The sequence below is a fragment of the Pleurodeles waltl genome, chromosome 6, assembly GCF_031143425.1.
Source record: "Pleurodeles waltl isolate 20211129_DDA chromosome 6, aPleWal1.hap1.20221129, whole genome shotgun sequence".
Classification (NCBI taxonomy): domain Eukaryota; kingdom Metazoa; phylum Chordata; class Amphibia; order Caudata; family Salamandridae; genus Pleurodeles; species Pleurodeles waltl.
Window position 1 is genome coordinate 1,469,897,729 of NC_090445.1, and position 19,624 is coordinate 1,469,917,352.

Below are 19,624 nucleotides of genomic sequence, written 5' to 3' on the forward strand. Positions count from 1 at the left end.
CAAATAAGCCTTGCTAGCTGCAAGGGTTGCGGTTAGGATTTTTGGATGCTGCTGTGGCCCAGGAGGGACCAGGATGTTGCCACTTGGAAGAGGAGACAGAGGGGGCTCCCAGCAAGTCAGTGAGCCCTCACAAAAGCAGGCAGCACCCGCAGAAGTACCGGAACAGGCACATAGAAGAGAAGTGAACCGGAGTCCACCCGAAGTCTCAAAAGGGAGTCCCACGACGCCGGAGGACAACTCAGAAGGTTGTGCACTGCAGGTTAGAGTGTCAGGGACCCAGGCTTGGCTGTGCACAAAGGCAATCCTGGAAGAGTGCACACGAGCCGGAGCAGCTGCAAATCACACAGTACCCAGCAATGCAGTCTAGCGTGGGGAGGCAAGGACTTACCTCCACCAAACTTGGACTGAAGAGTCACTGGACTGTGGGAGTTACTTGGACAGAGTTGCTGAGTTCCAGGGACCACGCTTGTTGTGCTGAGAGGGGACCCAGAGGACCGGTGATGCAGTCTTTTGTTGCCTGCGGTTGCAGGGGGAAGATTGAGTCGACCAACGGGAGATTTCTTCAGAGCTCCTGGTGCAAGAAGGAGGCAGGCTACCCCCAGAGCATGCACCACCAGGAAACAGGCGAGAAAGCAGGCAGGATGAAGCGATACAAGGTTGCAGTATTCGTCTTTGCTACTTTGTTGCGGTTTTGCAGGCGTCCTGAGCAGTCAGCGGTCGATCCTTTGCCAGAAGGTGAAGAGGGAGATGCAGAGGAACTCTGGTGAGCTCTTGCATTCGGTATCTGAAGAATTCCCCAAAGCAGATACCCTAAATAGCCAGAAAAGGAGGTTTGGCTACTTAGGAAGGAGGATAGCCTAGTAAGAAAGGTAAGAGCCTCTCAGAAGGAGTCTCTGAGGTCACCTGATTGCACTGGCCACTAAGAGCAGTCCAGTGTGCCAGCAACACATCTGTTTCCAAGATGGCAGAGGTCTGGGGCACACTGGAGGAGCTCTGGGCACCTCCCCTAGAAGGTGCAAGTCAGGGGAGTGGTCACTCCCCTTTCCATTGTCCAGTTTCGCGCCAGAGCAGGGCTGGGGGATCCCTAAACCGATGTCGACTGGCTTATGCAGAGATGGGCACCATCTGTGCCCATCAAAGCATTTCCAGATGCTGGGGAAGGCTACTCCTCCCCAGCCATCACACCTATTTCCAAAGGGAGAGGGTATCACACCCTCTCTCAGAGGAAATCCTTTGTTCTGCCTTCCTGGGCCAGGGCTGCCTGGACCCCCGGAGGGCAGAAACCTGTCTGAGGGGTTGGCAGCAGCAGCAGCTGCAGTGGAGACCCCAGAAAGGCAGTTTGGCAGTACCTGGGTTCTGTGCTAGAGACCTGGGGGATCATGGAATTGTCTCCCCAATGCCAGAATGGCATTGGGGTGACAATTCCATGATCTTAGACATGTTACATGGCCATGTTTGGAGTTACCATTGTGATGCTATACCTAGGTAGTGCCCTATGTATAGTGCACGAGTGAAATGGTGTCCTCGCACTCACAAATTCCGGGGAATTTCCCTGAACAATGTGGGGGCACCTTGGCTAGTGCCAGGGTGCCCACACACTAAGTAACTTTGCACCCAACCTTCACCAGGTGAAGGTTAGACATATAGGTGACTTATAAGTTACTTAAGTGCAGTGGTAAATGGCTGTGAAATAACATGGACGTTATTTCACTCAGGCTGCACTGGCAGGCCTGTGTAAGAATAGTCAGATCTCCCTCTGGGTGGCAAAAGAAATGCTGCAGCCCATAGGGATCTCCTGGAACCCCAATACCCTGGGTACCTCAGTACCATATACTAGGGAATTATAAGGGTGTTCCAGTATGCCAATGTGAATTGGTGAAATTGGTCACTAGCCTGTTATTGACAATTTGGAAAGCAGAGAGAGCATAACCACTGAGGTTCTGGTTAGCAGAGCCTCAGTGAGACAGTTAGTCATCACACAGGGAACACATACAGGGCACACTTATGAGCACGGGGGCCCTGTCTGGCAGGGTCCCAGTGACACATAGACTAAAACAGCATATATACAGTGAAATATGGGGGTAACATGCCAGGCAAGATGGTACTTTCCTACACAACCCCCCCCCAAACGAAGGACAATAAGACTAGCCATGACCTGATGAGTCTTCATTGTCTAAGTGGAAATATCTGGAGAGTCCATCTGCATTGGAGTGGGTACTCCCAGGTCTATGTTCCACTGTATAGTCTATTCCCTGTAGAGATATGGAGCACCTCAACAATTTAGGGTTTTCACCTTTCATTTGTTTTAGCCAAAGTAGAGGTTTGTGGTCTGTCTGAACAATGAAGTGAGTGCCAAACAGGTATGGCCTCAACTTCTTCAGTGCCCAGACCACAGCAAAGGCCTCCTTCTCTATGGCAGACCAACGCTTTTCTCTAGGGGTCAACCTCCTGCTGATAAAAGCAACTGGTTGATCATGGCCCTCAGAATTGACTTGTGATAAGACTGCCCCTACCCCTAATTCAGATGCATCAGTTTGAACAATACATTTCTTGGAGTAACATGGGCTTTTTAGGACAGGTGCAGTGCACATGGCCTGTTTGAGCTCCTCAAAAGCTTTCTGACAGCTAGCTGTCCACAATACCTTTTTAGGCATCTTCTTGATAGTGAGATCATTAAGTGGGGCTGCAATGGAGCAATCGTTTTTAATGAATCTCCTGTAATACCCAGTGAGGCCTAGGAATGCTCTCACCTGGGTCTGAGTTGTAGGGGGAACCCAAACCATGATTGTCTGGATTTTCCCCTGAAGTGGTGCAATCTGTTCTCCACCTACCAGGTGTACCAGATAAACCACCTTTCCCTGCCCTATCTGGCACTTTGAAGCCTTGATAGTGAGGCCTGCCTTTTGCAGGGCCTCCAAGACTTTCCACAGGTGGACCACGTGATCATCCCAGGTGGAGCTAAAGACAGCTATATTGTCCAGATATGCTGCACTAAAAGCCTCCAACCCTTGCAGGACTGTATTCAGCAACCTCTGAAAAGTGGCAGGTGCATTTTTCAAACTAAAGGGCATTACTGTGAATTGGTAGTGCCCTCCAATAGTCGAAAATGCGGTTTTTGCTTTAGCATCCTCTGATAATTTGATCTGCCAATACCCTGCAGTCAAATCAAAGGTGCTTAGATACTTGGCAGATGCCAGTGTATCTATGAGCTCATCTGCCCTGGGTATAGGGTGAGCATCAGTTTTTGTTACCTGGTTGAGACCTCTGTAATCTACACAAAACCTCATCTCCCTTTTTCCATCTTTTGAGTGAGGCTTTGGTACAAGCACCACAGGAGAGGTCCATGGGCTTTCAGAATGTTCAACCACTCCTAAGTCAAGCATTTTCTGAACTTCTTGCTTTATGCAGTCCCTGACATGGTCAGGCTGCCTATCGATTTTACTCTTGACAGGCATGCTGTCTTCAGTATCAATTGTGTGTTCACACCAAGATGTGGTGCCTGGCACAGCTGAAAAGAGTTCAGAAAACTGACCTAGGAGATTTATGCAGTTGTCTTTCTGCTCAGCAGTAAGACAGTCTGCCAAAACTACACCTTCCACTAGAGCATCCTCTTCTGTGGAAGAGAAGAGATCCGGGAGAGGGTCACTCTCTTCTTCCTGTCCCTCATCTGTTGCCATGAGCAGGGTGAGATCAGCCCTGTCATAGTAGGGTTTTAGGCGGTTGACATGGAGCACCCTAAGGGGACTCCTGGCAGTGCCTAGGTCAACCAAGTAGGTGACCTCACCCTCCTTTTCAACAATGAGATGGGGTCCACTCCATTTGTCTTGGAGTGCTCTTGGGGCCACAGGCTCCAATACCCACACCTTCTGTCCTGGTTGGTACTGAATCAGAACAGCCTTCTGGTCATGCCATTGCTTTTGGAGCTCTTGGCAGGCCTGAAGGTTTTTACTGGCCTTTTTCATGTACTCCACCATTCTGGATCTTAGGCCAAGTACATAGTCCACTATATCTTGCTTAGGAGCTTTTAAAGGTTGTCCCCAACCCTCCTTTACAAGTGTTAGTGGACCTCTTACAGGGTGCCCAAAGAGGAGTTCGAAGGGGCTGAAGACCACTCCTTTCTGGGGTACCTCCCTGTAAGAAGAAAGGAGGCAAGGTAACAGGACATCCCATCTCCTCCTGAGTTTTTCAGGGAGTCCCATTATCATTCCTTTGAGAGTTTTATTAAACCTCTCTACCAGTCCATTTGTTTGTGGATGATAAGGTGTGGTGTATTTGTAGGTTACACCACATTCCTTCCACATAGCCTTCAAATATGCAGACATAAAGTTGCTACCCCTGTCTGATACAACCTCTTTTGGAAAACCCACCCTGGAAAATATTCCCAGGAGGGCTTTTTCCACTGCAGGTGCTGTAGTGGTCCTTAGAGGAATTGCTTCAGGATATCTTGTGGCATGGTCCACTACCACCAAAATAAACCTATTGCCTGAAGCAGTAGGAGGGTCAAGGGGGCCAACTATGTCAACCTCTACCCTTTCAAAGGGAACCCCAACCACAGGTAGTGGAATGAGGGGAGCCTTTGGAGTGCCACCAGTCTTGCCACTGGCTTGGCAGGTCACGCAAGACTTACAAAAATCTTTTGTGTCCTCTGACATCCTAGGCCAGTGAAACAGGGGGACAAGCCTTTCCCATGTTTTAATCTGGCCCAAAGGCCCAGCCAAGGGAATGTCATGTGCCAGAGTTAGTAGGAACTCTCTGTACTGCAGGGGAATGACCAATCTCCTGGCAGCTCCAGGTTTTGGCTCCCTTGCCTCTGTGTACAAGAGGTTGTCCTCCCAGTAAACTCTAGGTGAGTCACTGACATCCCCACTATGCTGCTTGACAGCTTGCTGTCTGAGACCCTCTAATGTGGGACAGGATTGCTGTGCCACACTCAGCTCTTCCCTGGCAGGCCCCCCTCCACCCAAAAGCTCAGCAGTGTCTGCTGCCAGCTCCTCTGGTGAAGGTTCTGCACAGGGAGGAAATTCTTCTTCCTCGGAAGTTGAATCATCTGTAGAGGAAGGGATAGTGGGTAGGGATTTACCCTTGCTACCCCTAGCTTTAGGGAGCACTTGGTCCATTGTTCCAGGATCCAAGTCACCCAGTCCTTTTTGCTTTTTGGCCTGAGCCCTGGTTAAAGCAAAAATATGCCCAGGAATGCCCAGCATTGCTGCATGAGCCTCCAACTCCACTTCTGCCCAAGCTGATGTCTCTAAATCATTTCCTAGTAGACAGTCTACAGGTACATCTGAAGCAACCAAAACTTTCTTTGGACCAGTAACTCCCCCCCCCCAGTTGAGATTTACAACAGCCATGGGGTAGCTAAGAGTGTTGTTATGAGCGTCTGTCACTTGGTACTAGTGACCAAGTAGGTGTTGTTCAGGGTGTACCAATTTCTCTATCACCATGGTAACACTGGCACCTGTGTCCCTGTAGGCCTGAACCTCAACACCATTGATTAGGGGAAGTTGCTTGTACTTATCCATATTAATGGGACAAGCAACTAAGGTGGCCAAATCAATGGCACCTTCAGAGACTAACACAGCCTCTGTGGTCTCCCTAACAAGGCCAACCCCAACTAAATTACCAAAAGTGAGCCCAGCTACTCCTTTGGATTGGCTATTAGTAGGTTTGCTCACACCACCACTGCTATTACTAGGGGCACTAGAGTTTGCAGTAAGGGTTGTGGTAGTGAGAGGTTTGGTGTTTTTCTTTGGACAACTGGCATCAGTTGTCCAATGGCCTTTTACTTTACATAAATAACACCAAGGCTTTTTTACTTGATTTGAAGAGGATTTGGACCCACCACCCCCACCAGAGGATTTTTGTGGGCCTGATGAAGACTCATTTTTAGATTTGTCCCCACCCTTATCAGAAGGCTTACCATCCTTCTTCTTGCCATCCTTGTCACCCCCTGTATGACTTTTTCTGTTCACTCTTGTTCTGACCCATTTGTCTGCCTTCTTTCCCAATTCTTGGGGAGAGGTCAGATCTGAGTCCACTAGATATTGGTGTAACAAGTCAGACACACAGTTATTCAGAATATGCTCTCTCGGAATAAGATTGTACAGGCTTTCATAGTCAGAAACTTTACTGTCATGTAACCACCCCTCCAAGGCCTTCACTGAACAGTCAACAAAGTCTATCCAGTCTTGAGAAGACTCTTTTCTGGTGTCTCTGAACTTAATCCTGTATTGTTCAGTGGTTAAGCCAAATACATCCAAGAGTGCATCCTTCAAAACTGCAAAATTATTGGCATCACTTTCTCTAACAGCAAGGAGCCTATCCCTACCCTTTCCATTGTAAGATAGCCATAGGATAGAAGCCCACTGCCTTTGAGGGACCCCCTGCACCATACAGGCCCTCTCAAGTGCAGCAAACCACTTGTTAATGTCATTCCCCTCCTTGTAAGGGGGAACTATCTTGTGCAGATTCCTGGAATCATGCTCTCTCACAGGATTGCTATCAGGAATACTGCTGCTGCAACCATGGGGTCCTAACCCCAATCTCTGTCTCTCCTTCTCCAGATCTAGGGATTCCCTGTCTAGAGCCAGCTGTTTCTGTATAAGCTTCAGTCTGGTCTCTTCCACTCTCAGCTTTTTGAGTTCCCTTTCTAACATGTTGTCTTCAGGTGGGTGGATTGGGAATGCTTGGATACTGAGGTAATGTTGGAATTAACAGAGGGAGACCTGTCCCTAGCAGTTTGCACTCTAACAACTTGGCCTTCTGGAACAAAAGCATTTCTACTATGATGAGAGCTTCTATTACTACCAGCATTGCTAGGAGGTCTGCTAAGGGGCAGATTTGGAAGAGAACCCTGTACACCTCCCTCAAGGGGCTCCCCTGAGTCAGAGTGTGAGCTATCTATTAACTTCTCAGATGAAGTGCCACCTAGGGACTTATCATTCTCAATGAGCACGTTAAATAGAAATTCTCTAGAAGGGTTCTTTCCTACCACTAAGCCTCTATCAATGCAGAGACTCCTTAGGCTCTTAAAGTTAAGATTGTCATATGTTGCATTGACCATTTTAAGAGAAGTTCCTACATCAGACAGGATAGAAGAAGGTTTAGAGACAGTGAGAAGAGAGAAAAAGTTTCAGGACTTTTTAAAGAACAGGAAAAAGAAAATGTAAGAGAAGAAAAGCAAAACATTTTGGTTAGGTGTACATATACTGAACTTGTTTTGTATATTTTTCTCTTATGAAAAGTACAAAATGACAAAGTGGTAAGTAGTTACAAGTACTTATCTTACTGCTGCACAACCAATGTAGGAGGCTGGCCTGGCTTGTAGTGGGTACCAGAGGTACTTACACCTTGTGCCAGGTCCAGTTATCCCTTATTAGTGTAGAAGAGGTGTTTCTAGCAGCTTAGGCTGATAGAAGGTAGCTATAGCAGAGCAGGTTAGGCTGAACTAGGAGACATGCAAAGCTCCTACTATACCACTGGTGTCATATGCACAATATCATAAGAAAACACAATACACAGATATACTAAAAATAAAGGTACTTTATTTTTATGACAATATGCCAAAGGTATCTCAGTGAGTACCCTCAGTATGAGGATGCCAAATATACACAAGATATATGTACACAATACCAAAATTATGCAGTAATAGCCAAAGGAAGTAATGCAAGCAGTGTAAAGTTACAATAGATTACAATAGGAGCACATAGGTATAGGGGCAACACATACCATATACTCCAAAAGTGGAATGCGAACCACGAATGGACCCCAAACCTATGTGAGCTTGTAGAGGGTCGCTGGGACTGTAAGAAAACAGTGAGGGGTAGAAAAATAGCCCACCCCAAGACCCTGTAAGGTAGGTGTAAAGTGCACCTACAACCCCCAGAGAGCACAGAAGTTGTGATAGGGGGATTCTGCAAGGAAAACCAACACCAGCAATGCAACAACAGTGGATTTCCGGACCTGAGTACCTGTAAGACAAGGGGACCAAGTCCAAGAGAGACAGTGTTGAAAGTGAGCAGGAGCCCAGGAAATGCCAGCTGAGGGTACAAGGAAGCTGCCACCGGATGGAAGAAGCTTGGTGTTTTGCAAGAACGAAGAGGACTAGGAACTTCCCCTTTGGAGGATGGATGTGTAGGAGGCTGGACTGGCTTGTAGTGAGTACCAAGGGGTACTTACACTTTGCACCAGGCCCAGGTATCCCTTATTAGTGTATAGGGGTGTCTAGCAGCTTAGGCTGATAGAAAAGGTAGCTTAGCAGAGCAGCCTAGGCTGAACTAGGAGACGAGTGAAGCTCCTACAGTACCACTAGTGTCATATGCACAATATCATAAGAAAACACAATACACAGATATACTAAAAATAAAGGTACTTTATTTTTATGACAATATGCCAAATGTATCTCAGTGAGTACCCTCAGTTTGAGGATAGCAAATATACACAAGATATATGTACACAATACCATAATATGCAGTAATAGCAATAGAAAATAGTGCAAACAATGTATAGTCACAATAGAATGCAATGGGAGCACATAGGGATAGGGGCAACACAAACCATATACTCCAGAAGTGGAATGCGAACCACGAATGGACCCCAAACCTATGTGAGCTCGTAGAGGGTCGCTGGGACTGTAAGAAAACAGTGAGGGTTAGAAAGATAGCCCACCCCAAGACCCTGAAAAGTGGGTGCCAAGTGCACCTAAGTTCCCCAAAGAGCACAGAAGTCGTGATAGGGGAATTCTGCAGGAAAGACCAACACCAGCAATGCAACAACGATGGATTTCCAGACGAGAGTACCTGTGGAACAAGGGGACCAAGTCCAAAAGTCACGATCAAGTCGGGAGTGGGCAGATGCCCAGGAAATTCCAGCTGTCGATGCAAAGAAGCTGCCACCGGATGGTAGAAGCTGAGGATTCTGCACGAACGACAAGGGCTTGAAACTTCCCCTTTGGAGGATGGATGTCCCACGTCGTGAAGAGTCGTGCAGAAGTGTTTTCCCACAGAAAGACTGCAAACAAGCCTTGCTAGCTGCAAGGGTCGCGGTTAGGGTTTTTGGATGCTGCTGTGGCCCAGGAGGGACCAGGATGTCGCCAGATGCGTGAGGAGACAGACGGGGTGCCCAGCAAGAGAAGGAGCCCACTCCGAGGAAGCAAGCAGCACCCGCAGAAGTGCCGGAACAGGCACTACGAAGTGGAGTGAATCAGTGCTCACCCGAAGTTGCACAAGAGAGTCCCACACCGCCGGAGGACAACTCAGAAGGTCGTGCAATGCAGGTTAGAGTACCGGGGACCCAGGCTTGGCTGTGCACGAAGGAAATCCTCGGTGAGTGCACAGGAGCCGGAGTAGTTGCAAAACACGCGGTTCCCAGCAATGCAATCTGGCGTGGGGAGGCAAGGACTTACCTCCACCAAACTTGGACTGAAGAGTCACTGGACTGTGGGAGTCACTTGGACAGAGTTGCTGAGTTCAAGGGACCTCGCTCGTCGTGCTGAGAGGAGACCCAGAGGACCGGTGATGCAGTTCTTTGGTGCCTGTGGTTGCAGGGGGAAGATTCCGTCGACCCACAGGAGATTTCTTCGGAGCTTCTAGTGCAGAGAGGAGGCAGACTACCCCCACAGCATGCACCACCAGGAAAACAGTCGAGAAGGCGGCTGGATCAGCTTTACAGTGTCACAGTAGTCGTCGTTGCTACTTTGTTGCAGTTTTGCAGGCTTCCAGCGCGGTCAGCAGTCGATTCCTTGGCAGAAGGTGAAGAGAGAGATGCAGAGGAACTCTGATGAGCTCTTGCATTGGTTATCTCAGGAATTCCCCAAAGCAGAGACCCTAAATAGCCGGAAAAGAGGGTTTGGCTACTTAGGAGAGAGGATAGGCTAGCAACACCTGAAGGAGCCTATCAGAAGGAGTCTCTGACGTCACCTGCTGGCCCTGGCCACTCAGAGCAGTCCAGCGTGCCAGCAGCACCTCTGTTTCCAAGATGGCAGAGGTCTGGAGCACACTGGAGGAGCTCTGGGCACCTCCCAGTGGAGGTGCAGGTCAGGGGAGTGGTCACTCCCCTTTCCTTTGTCCAGCTTCGCGCCAGAGCAGGGCTGAGGGGTCCCTGAACAGGTGTAGACTGGCTTATGCAGAAATGGGCACCATCTGTGCCCATGAAAGCATTTCCAGAGGCTGGGGGAGGCTACTCCTCCCCTGCCTTAACACCTTTTTCCAAAGGGAGAGGATGTAACACCCTCTCTCTGAGGAAGTCCATTGTTCTGCCGTCCTGGGCCAAGCCTGGCTGGACCCCAGGAGGGCAGAAGCCTGTCTGAGGGCCTGGCAGCAGCAGCAGCTGCAGTGAAACCCCTGAAAAGGCAGTTTGGCAGTACCCGGGTCTGTGCTAGAGACCCGGGGAATCATGGGATTGTCTCCCTAATACCAGGATGGCATTGGTGGGGCAATTCCATGATCTTATACATGTTACATGGCCATATTCGGAGTTAACATTGTGAAGCTACATATAGGTAGTGACCTATATGTAGTGCACGCGTGTAATGGTGTCCCCGCACTCACAAAGTCCGGGGAATTGGCCCTGAACAATGTGGCGGCACGTTGGCTAGTGCCAGGGTGCCCACACACTAAGTAACTTAGCACCCAACCTTTACCAGGTAAAGGTTAGATATATAGGTGACTTATAAGTTACTTAAGTGAAGTGTAAAATGGCTGTGAAATAACGTGGACGTTATTTCACTCAGGCTGCTGTGGCAGGCCTGTGTAAGAATTGTCAGAGCTCCCTATGGGTGGCAAAAGAAATGCTGCAGCCCACAGGGATCTCCTGGAACCCCAATACCCTGGGTACCTTAGTACCATATACTAGGGAATTATAAGGGTGTTCCAGTATGCCAATGTAAATTGGTAAAATTGGTTACTAGCCTGTTAGTGACAATTTGGAAAGAAATGAGAGAGCATAACCACTGAGGTTCTGATTAGCAGAGCCTCAGTGAGACAGGTAATCATAACACAGGTAACACATACAGGGCACACTTATGAGCACTGGGGCCCTGGCTGGCAGGGTCCCAGTGACACATACAACTAAAACAACATATATACAGTGAAATATGGGGGTAACATGCCAGGCAAGATGGTACTTTCCTACACAACCCCCCCCCAAACGAAGGACAATAAGACTAGCCATGACCTGATGAGTCTTCATTGTCTAAGTGGAAATATCTGAAGAGTCCATCTGCATTGGAGTGGGTACTCCCAGGTCTATGTTCCACTGTATAATCCATTCCCTGTAGGGATATGGACCACCTCAACAATTTAGGGTTTTCACCTTTCATTTGTTTTAGCCAAAGTAGAGGTTTGTGGTCTGTCTGAACAATGAAGTGAGTGCCAAACAGGTATGGCCTCAACTTCTTCAGTGCCCAGACCACAGCAAAGGCCTCCCTCTCTATGGCAGACCAACGCTTTTCTCTAGGGGTCAACCTCCTGCTGATAAAAGCAACAGGTTGATCCTGGCCCTCAGAATTAAGTTGTGATAAGACTGCCCCTACCCCTAATTCAGATGCATCAGTTTGGACAATTAATTTTTTGGAGTAACAGGGGCTTTTCAGGACAGGTGCAGAGCACATGGCCTTTTTCAGCTCCTCAAAAGCTTTCTGACAGCTAGCTGTCCACAATACCTTTTTAGGCATTTCCTTAGATGTGAGGTCATTAAGAGGGGCTGCAATGGAGCCATAGTTCTTTATGAACCTCCTGTAATACCCAGTGAGGCCTAAGAAGGCTCTCACCTGGGTCTGAGTTGTAGGGGGAACCCAATCTATAATAGTTTGGATTTTCCCCTGAAGTGGTGCAATCTGTTCTCCACCTACCAGGTGTCCCAGATAAACCACTTTCCCCTGCCCTATCTGGCACTTTGAAGCCTTGATAGTGAGGCCTGCCTTTTGCAGGGCCTCCAAAACTATCCATAGGTGGACCAGGTGACCATCCCAGCTGGAGCTAAAGACAGGTATATCATCTAGATATGCTGCACTAAAAGCTTCCAGCCCTTGCAGGACTGTATTCACCAACCTCTGAAAAGTGGCAGGTGCATTTTTCAATCCAAAACGCATTACTGTGAATTGGTAATGGCCTCCAATGGATGAAAATGCAGTTTTTGCTTTTTCATCCTCTGATAACTTGATCTGCCAATACCCTGCAGTCAATTCAAAGATGCTTAGATACTTGGCAGATGCCAGTGTATCTATTAGCTCATCTGCCCTGGGTATAGGGTGAGCATCAGTTTTGGTTACCTGGTTGAGACCTCTATAGTCTACACAAAACCGCATTTCCTTCTTTCCATCCTTGGAATGAGGTTTTGGTACAAGTACCACAGGAGAGGCCCATGGACTTTCAGAGTGTTCAACCACTCCCAGTTCAAGCATTTTTTGTACTTCTTGCTTTATGCAGTCTCCGACATGGTCAGGCTGCCTATAGATCTTCCTTTTGACAGGCAAGCTGTCTCCAGTATCTATAGTGTGCTCACACCAAGAAGTGGTGCCTGGCACAGTAGAGAAGAGTTCAGAAAACTGACCCAGGAGATTTATGCAGTGGTCTTTCTGCTCAGCAGTAAGACAATCTGCCAAAACTACACCTTCCACATGAGCATCTTGTTCTGTGGAAGAGAAGAGATCAGGGAGAGGGTCACTCTCTTCTTCCTGTCCCTCATCTGTTGCCATGAGCAGGGTGAGAACAGCCCTGTTATAGTAGGGTTTCAGGCGATTGACATGGAGCACCCTAAGGGGACTCCTGGCAGTGCCTAAGTCAACTAAGTAGGTGACTTAACCCTTCTTTTCAACAATTATGTGGGGTCCACTCCATTTGTCTTGGAGTGCTCTTGGGGCCACAGGCTCCAAGACCCACACTTTCTGCCCTGGTTGGTACTGAACCAAAACAGCCTTCTGGTCATGCCATTGCTTTTGGAGCTCTTGGCTGGCCTGAAGGTTTTTACTGGCCTTTTTCATGTACTCAGCCATCCTAGATCTGAGGCCAAGTACATAGTCCACTATGTCTTGCTGTGGAGCTTTTAAAGGTTGTTCCCAACCCTCCTTAACAAGTGTTAGAGGACCTCTCACAGGGTGTCCAAATAGGAGTTCAAAGGGGCTGAAGCCCACTCCTTTTTGGGGTACCTCCCTGTAAGCAAAAAGGAGGCAAGGTAACAGGATATCCCATCTCCTGCGGAGTTTTTCAGGGAGTCCCATAATCATGCCTTTGAGAGTTTTGTTAAATCTCTCCACCAGTCCATTTGTTTGTGGATGATAGGGTGTGGTGAACTTGTATGTAACACCACACTCCTTCCACATGGCCTTTAAGTAAGCAGACATGAAATTGCTACCCCTGTCTGATACCACCTCTTTTGGGAAGCCCACCCTGGAAAAGATTCCCAGGAGGGCGTTTGCCACTGCAGGATCTGTAGTGGTCCTTAGAGGAATTGCTTCAGGATATCTGGTGGCATGGTCCACTACCACCAAGATAAACCTATTGCCTGAAGCAGTAGGAGGGTCAAGGGGGCCAACTATGTCAACCCCTACCCTTTCAAAGGGAACCCCAACCACAGGCAGTGGAATAAGGGGTGCCTTTGGGGTGCCACCTGTCTTGCCACTGGCTTGCCAGGTTTCACAGGACTTTCAAAATTCCTTTGTGTCCTCTGACATTCTAGGCCAATGAAACAAGGGGACAAGCCTGTCCCAAGTTTTCATTTGCCCCAAATGTCCAGCTAAGGGAATGTCGTGGGCTAGAGTTAGGAGGAACGTTCTGTACTCCTGAGGAATCACCAATCTCCTGGCAGCTCCAGGTTTTGGATCCCTTGCTTCAGTGTACAAGAGGTTGTCCTCCCAGTAAACTCTGTGAGAGTCACTGACATCCCCATTTGCTTGTTTGACAGCTTGCTGCCTTAGACCCTCTAGTGTGGGACAGGTATGCTGTGCCACACTCAGCTCCTCCCTGGCAGGCCCCCATTCACCCAAAAGCTCAGCAGTGTCTGCTTCCAGCTCCTCTGGTGTAGGTTCTGCACAGGGTGGAAATTCTTCTTCTTCAGAAGTAGAATCCACTGTAGAGGGAGGGATAGTAGGAAGTGATTTACTTCTACTAACTCTAGCTTTAGGGAGCACTTGGTCCATTCTTCCAGGATCCAAGTCACCCTGTCCTTTTTGCTTTTTGGCCTGAGCCCTGGTGTAGGAGGCTGGACTGGCTTGTAGTGAGTTCCAAGGGGTACTTACACCTTGCACCAGGCCCAGTTATCCCTTATTAGTGTATAGGGTGTCTAGCAGCTAAGGCTGATAGATAATGGTAGCTTAGCAGAGCAGCTTAGGCTGAACTAGGAGAGGAGTGAAGGTCCTACAGTACCACTAGTGTCATATGCACAATATCATAAGAAAACACAATACACAGATATACTAAAAATAAAGGTACTTTATTTTTATGACAATATGCCAAAAGTATCTCAGTGAGTACCCTCAGTATGAGGATAGCAAATATACACAAGATATATGTACACAATACCAAAATATGCAGTAATAGTATTAGAAAACAGTGCAAACAATGTATAGTTACAATAGGATGCAATGGGGACACATAGGGATAGGGGCAACACAAACCATATACTCCAAAAGTGGAATGCGAACCACGAATGGACCCCAAACCTATGTGACCTTGTAGAGGGTCGCTGGGACTGTAAGAAAACAGTTATGGTTAGAAAAATAGCCCACCCCAAGACCCTGAAAAGTGAGTGCAAAGTGCACTAAAGTTCCCCAAAGGACATAGAAGTCGTGATAGGGGAATTCTGCAGGAAAGACACAAATCAGCAATGCAACAACGATGGATTTCCAAACGAGGGTACCTGTGGAACAAGGGGACCAAGTCCAAAAGTCACAAGCAAGTCGGAGATGGGCAGATGCCCAGGAAATGCCAGCTGTGGGTGCAAAGAAGCTGATACTGGACAGTAGAAGCTGAAGATTCTGCAGGAACAACAAGGGCTAGGAACTTCCCCTTTGGAGGACGGATCCCTCACGCCGTGGAGAGTTGTGCAGAAGTGTTTTCCTGAAGAAAGATTGCCAACAAGCCTTGCTAGCTGCAAATCGTGCGGTTAGGGTTTTTGGATGTTGCTGTGGCCCAGAAGGGATCAGGATGTCGCCAATTGTGTCTGGGGACAGAAGGGGCATCGAGTAAGACAAGGAGCCCTCTCAGAAGCAGGCACTACCCGCAGAAGTGCCGGAACAGGCACCACAAAGTGGAATGAAACAGTGCTCACCGGAAGTCGCACAAAGGAGTCCCACGTCGCCGGAGGACAACTTAGAAGGTCGTGCAATGCAGGTTAGAGTGCTGTGGACCCAGGCTTGGATGTGCACAAAGGGTTTCCACCGGAAGTGCACAGAGGCCGGAGTAGCTGCAAAAGTCATGGTTTCCAGCAATGCAGTCTGGCGTGGGGAGGCAAGGACTTACCTCCACCAAACTTGGACTGAAGAGTCACTGGACTGTGGGAGTCACTTGGACAGAGTTGCTGGATTCAAGGGACCTCGCTCGTTGTGCTGAGAGGAGACCCAGGGTGCCGGTGATGCAGTTCTTTGGTGCCTGCGGTTGCAGGGGGACGTTTCCGTCGACCCACGGGAGATTTCTTTGGAGCTTCTAGTTCAGAGAGGAGGCAGACTACCCCCACAGCATGTACCACCAGGAAAGCAGTCGAGAAGGCGGCAGGATCAGCGTTACAGAGTTGCAGTAGTCGTCTTCGCTACTTTGTTGCAGTTTTGCAGGCTTCCAGCGCGGTCAGCAGTCGATTCCTTGGCAGAAGGTGAAGAGAGAGATGCAGAGGAACTCGGATGAGCTCTTGCATTCGTTATCTGAGGAATCCCCAAAGACAGAGACCCTAAATAGCCAGAAAAGAGGGTTTGGCTACTTAGGAGAGAGGATAGGCTAGCAACACCTGAAGGAGCCTATCAGAAGGAGTCTCTGACGTCACCTGCTGGCACTGGCCACTCAGAGCAGTCCAGTGTGCCAGCAGCACCTCTGTTTCCAAGATGGCAGAGGTCTGGAGCACACTGGAGGAGCTCTGGGCACCTCCCAGGGGAGGTGCAGGTCAGGGGAGTGGTCACTCCCCTTTCCTTTGTCCAGTTTCGCGCCAGAGCAGGGCTGAGGGGTCCCTGAACCGGTGTAGACTGGCTTATGCAGAAATGGGCACCATCTGTGCCCATGAAAGCATTTCCAGAGGCTGGGGGAGGCTACTCCTCCCCAGCCCTAACACCATTTTCCAAAGGGAGAGGGTGTAACATCCTCTCTCTGAGGAAGTCCTTTGTTCTGCCTTCCTGGGCCAGGCCTGGCTGGACCCCAGGAGGGCAGAAACCTGTCTGAGGGGTTGGCAGCAGCAGCAGCTGCAGTGAAACCCTGGGAAAGGCATTTTGGCAGTGCCAGGGTCTGTGCTAGAGACCCGTGGGATCATGGGATTGTGCCAACAATGCCAGGATGGTATAGAGGGGGCAATTCCATGATCATAGACATGTTACATGGCCATATTCGGAGTTAACATTGTGAAGCTACATATAGGTAGTGACCTATATGTAGTGCACGCGTGTAATGGTGTCCCCGCACTCACAAAGTCCGGGGAATTGGCCCTGAACAATGTGGGGGCACCTTGGCTAGTGCCAGGGTGCCCACACACTAAGTAACTTAGCACCCAACCTTTACCAGGTAAAGGTTAGACATATAGGGGACTTATAAGTTACTTAAGTGCAGTGTAAAATGGCTGTGAAATAACGTGGACGTTATTTCACTCAGGCTGCAGTGGCAGGCCTGTGTAAGAATTATCAGAGCTCCCTATGGGTGGCAAAAGAAATGCTGCAGCCCATAGGGATCTCCTGGAAACCCAATACCCTGGGTACCTCAGTACCATATACTAGGGAATTATAAGGGTGTTCCAGTATGCCAATGTAAATTGGTAAAATTGGTCACTAGCCTGTTAGTGACAATTTGAAAGAAATGAGAGAGCATAACCACTGAGGTTCTGATTAGCAGAGCCTCAGTGAGTCAGTTAGTCATAACACAGGTAACACATTCAGGCACACTTATAAGCACTGGGGCCCTGGCTGGCAGGGTCCCAGTGACACATACAACTAAAACAACATATATACAGTGAAAAATGGGGGTAACATGCCAGGCAAGATGGTACTTTCCTACACAACCCCCCCCCAAACGAAGGACAATAAGACTAGCCATGACCTGATGAGTCTTCATTGTCTAAGTGGAAATATCTGGAGAGTCCATCTGCATTGGAGTGGGTACTCCCAGGTCTATGTTCCACTGTATAGTCTATTCCCTGTAGAGATATGGACCACCTCAACAATTTAGGGTTTTCACCTTTCATTTGTTTTAGCCAAAGTAGAGGTTTGTGGTCTGTCTGAACAATGAAGTGAGTGCCAAACAGGTATGGCCTCAACTTCTTCAGTGCCCAGACCACAGCAAAGGCCTCCCTCTCTATGGCAGACCAACGCTTTTCCCTAGGGGTCAACCTCCTACTAATAAAAGCATCAGGTTGATCCTGGCCCTCAGAATTAAGTTGTGATAGGACTGCCCCTACTCCTAATTCAGATGCATCAGTTTGGACATAGAATTTTTTAGAGTAACAAGGGATTTTCAGGACAGGTGCAGAGCACATGGCCTGCTTCAGCTCCTCAAAAGCTTTCTGACAGTTTGCTGTCCATAATACCTTTTTAGGCATTTTCTTGGATGTGAGGTCATTAAGAGGGGCTGCAATGGAGCCATAGTTCTTAATGAACCTCCTGTAATACCCAGTGAGGCCTAGGAAGGCTCTCACCTGAGTCTGAGTAGTAGGGGGAACCCAATCTATAATAGTTTGGATTTTCCCCTGAAGTGGTGCAATCTGTTCTCCACCAACAAGGTGTCCCAGATAAACCACCTTCCCCTGCCCTATCTGGCACTTTGAAGCCTTGATAGTGAGGCCTGCCTTTTGCGGGGCCTCCAAAACCTTCCATAGGTGGACCAGGTGATCATCCCAGCTGGAGCTAAAGACAGCTATATCGTCCAGATATGCTGCACTAAAAGCTTCCAGCCCTTGCAGGACTGTGTTCACCAACCTCTGAAAAGTGGCAGGTGCATTTTTCAATCCAAAAGGCATTACTGTGAATTGGTAATGGCCTCCAATGGTTGAAAATACAGTTTTTGCTTTTGCATCTTCTGATAATTTGATCTGCCAATACCCTGCAGTCAAGTAAAAAGTGCTTGGATACTTGGCAGATGCCAGTGTATCTATGAGCTCATCTGCCCTGGGTATAGGGTGAGCATCGGTTTTGGTTATCTGGTTGAGACCTCTGTAGTCAACACAAAACCGCATTTCCTTCTTTCCATCTTTGGAATGAGGTTTTGGTACAAGTACCACAGGAGAAGCCCATGGACTTTCAGAGTGCTCAACCACTCCCAGTTCTAACATTTTCTGCACCTCTTGCTTTATGCAGTCTCTGACATGGTCAGGCTGCCTATAGATTCTACTTTTGACAGGCAAGCTGTCTCCAGTATCTATAGTGTGCTCACACCAAGAAGTGGTACCTGGCACAGTAGAGAAGAGTTCAGAAAACTGACCCAGGAGATTTATGCAATGGTCTTTCTGCTCAGCAGTAAGACAATCAGCCAAAACTACACCTTCCACTAGAGCATCTTGTTCTGTGGACGAGAAGAGATCAGGGAGAGGGTCACTCTCTTCTTCCTGTCCCTCATCAGTTGCCATGAGCAGGGTGAGATCAGCCCTGTCATAGTAGGGTTTCAGGCGATTGACATGGAGCACCCTAAGGGGACTCCTGGCAGTGCCTAAGTCAACTAAGTAGGTGACTTCACCCTTTTTTTTAACAATTGTGTGGGGTCCACTCCATTTATCTTGGAGTGCTCTTGGAGCCACAGGCTCCAAGACCCACACTTTCTGCCCTGGTTGGTACTGAACCAAAACAGCCTTCTGGTCATGCCATTGCTTTTGGAGCTCTTGGCTGGCCTGAAGGTTTTTACTGGCCTTTTTCATGTACTCAGCCATCCTTGATCTGAGGCCAAGTACATAGTCCACTATGTCTTGCTTTGGAGCTTTTAAAGGTTGTTCCCAACCCTCCTTAACAAGTGTTAGAGGACCTCTCACAGGGTGTCCAAAGAGGAGTTCAAAGGGGCTGAAGCCCACTCCTTTCTGGGGTACCTCCCTGTAAGCAAACAGGAAGCATGGTAAAATGATATCCCATCTCCTGCAGAGTTTCTCAGGGAGTCCCATAATCATGCCTTTGAGAGTTTTGTTAAATCTCTCCACCAGTCCATTTGTTTGTGGATGATAGGGTGTAGTGAACTTGTATGTCACACCACACTCCTTCCACATGGCCTTTAAGTAAGCAGACATGAAATTGCTTCCCCTGTCTGATACCACCTCTTTTGGGAAGCCCACCCTGGAAAATATTCCCAGGAGGGCCTTTGCCACTGCAGGTGCTGTAGTGGTCCTTAGAGGAATTGCTTCAGGATATCTGGTGGCATGGTCCACTACCACCAAGATAAACCTATTTCCTGAAGCAGTAGGAGGGTCAAGGGGGCCAACTATGTCAACCCCTACCCTTTCAAAGGGAACCCCAACCACAGGC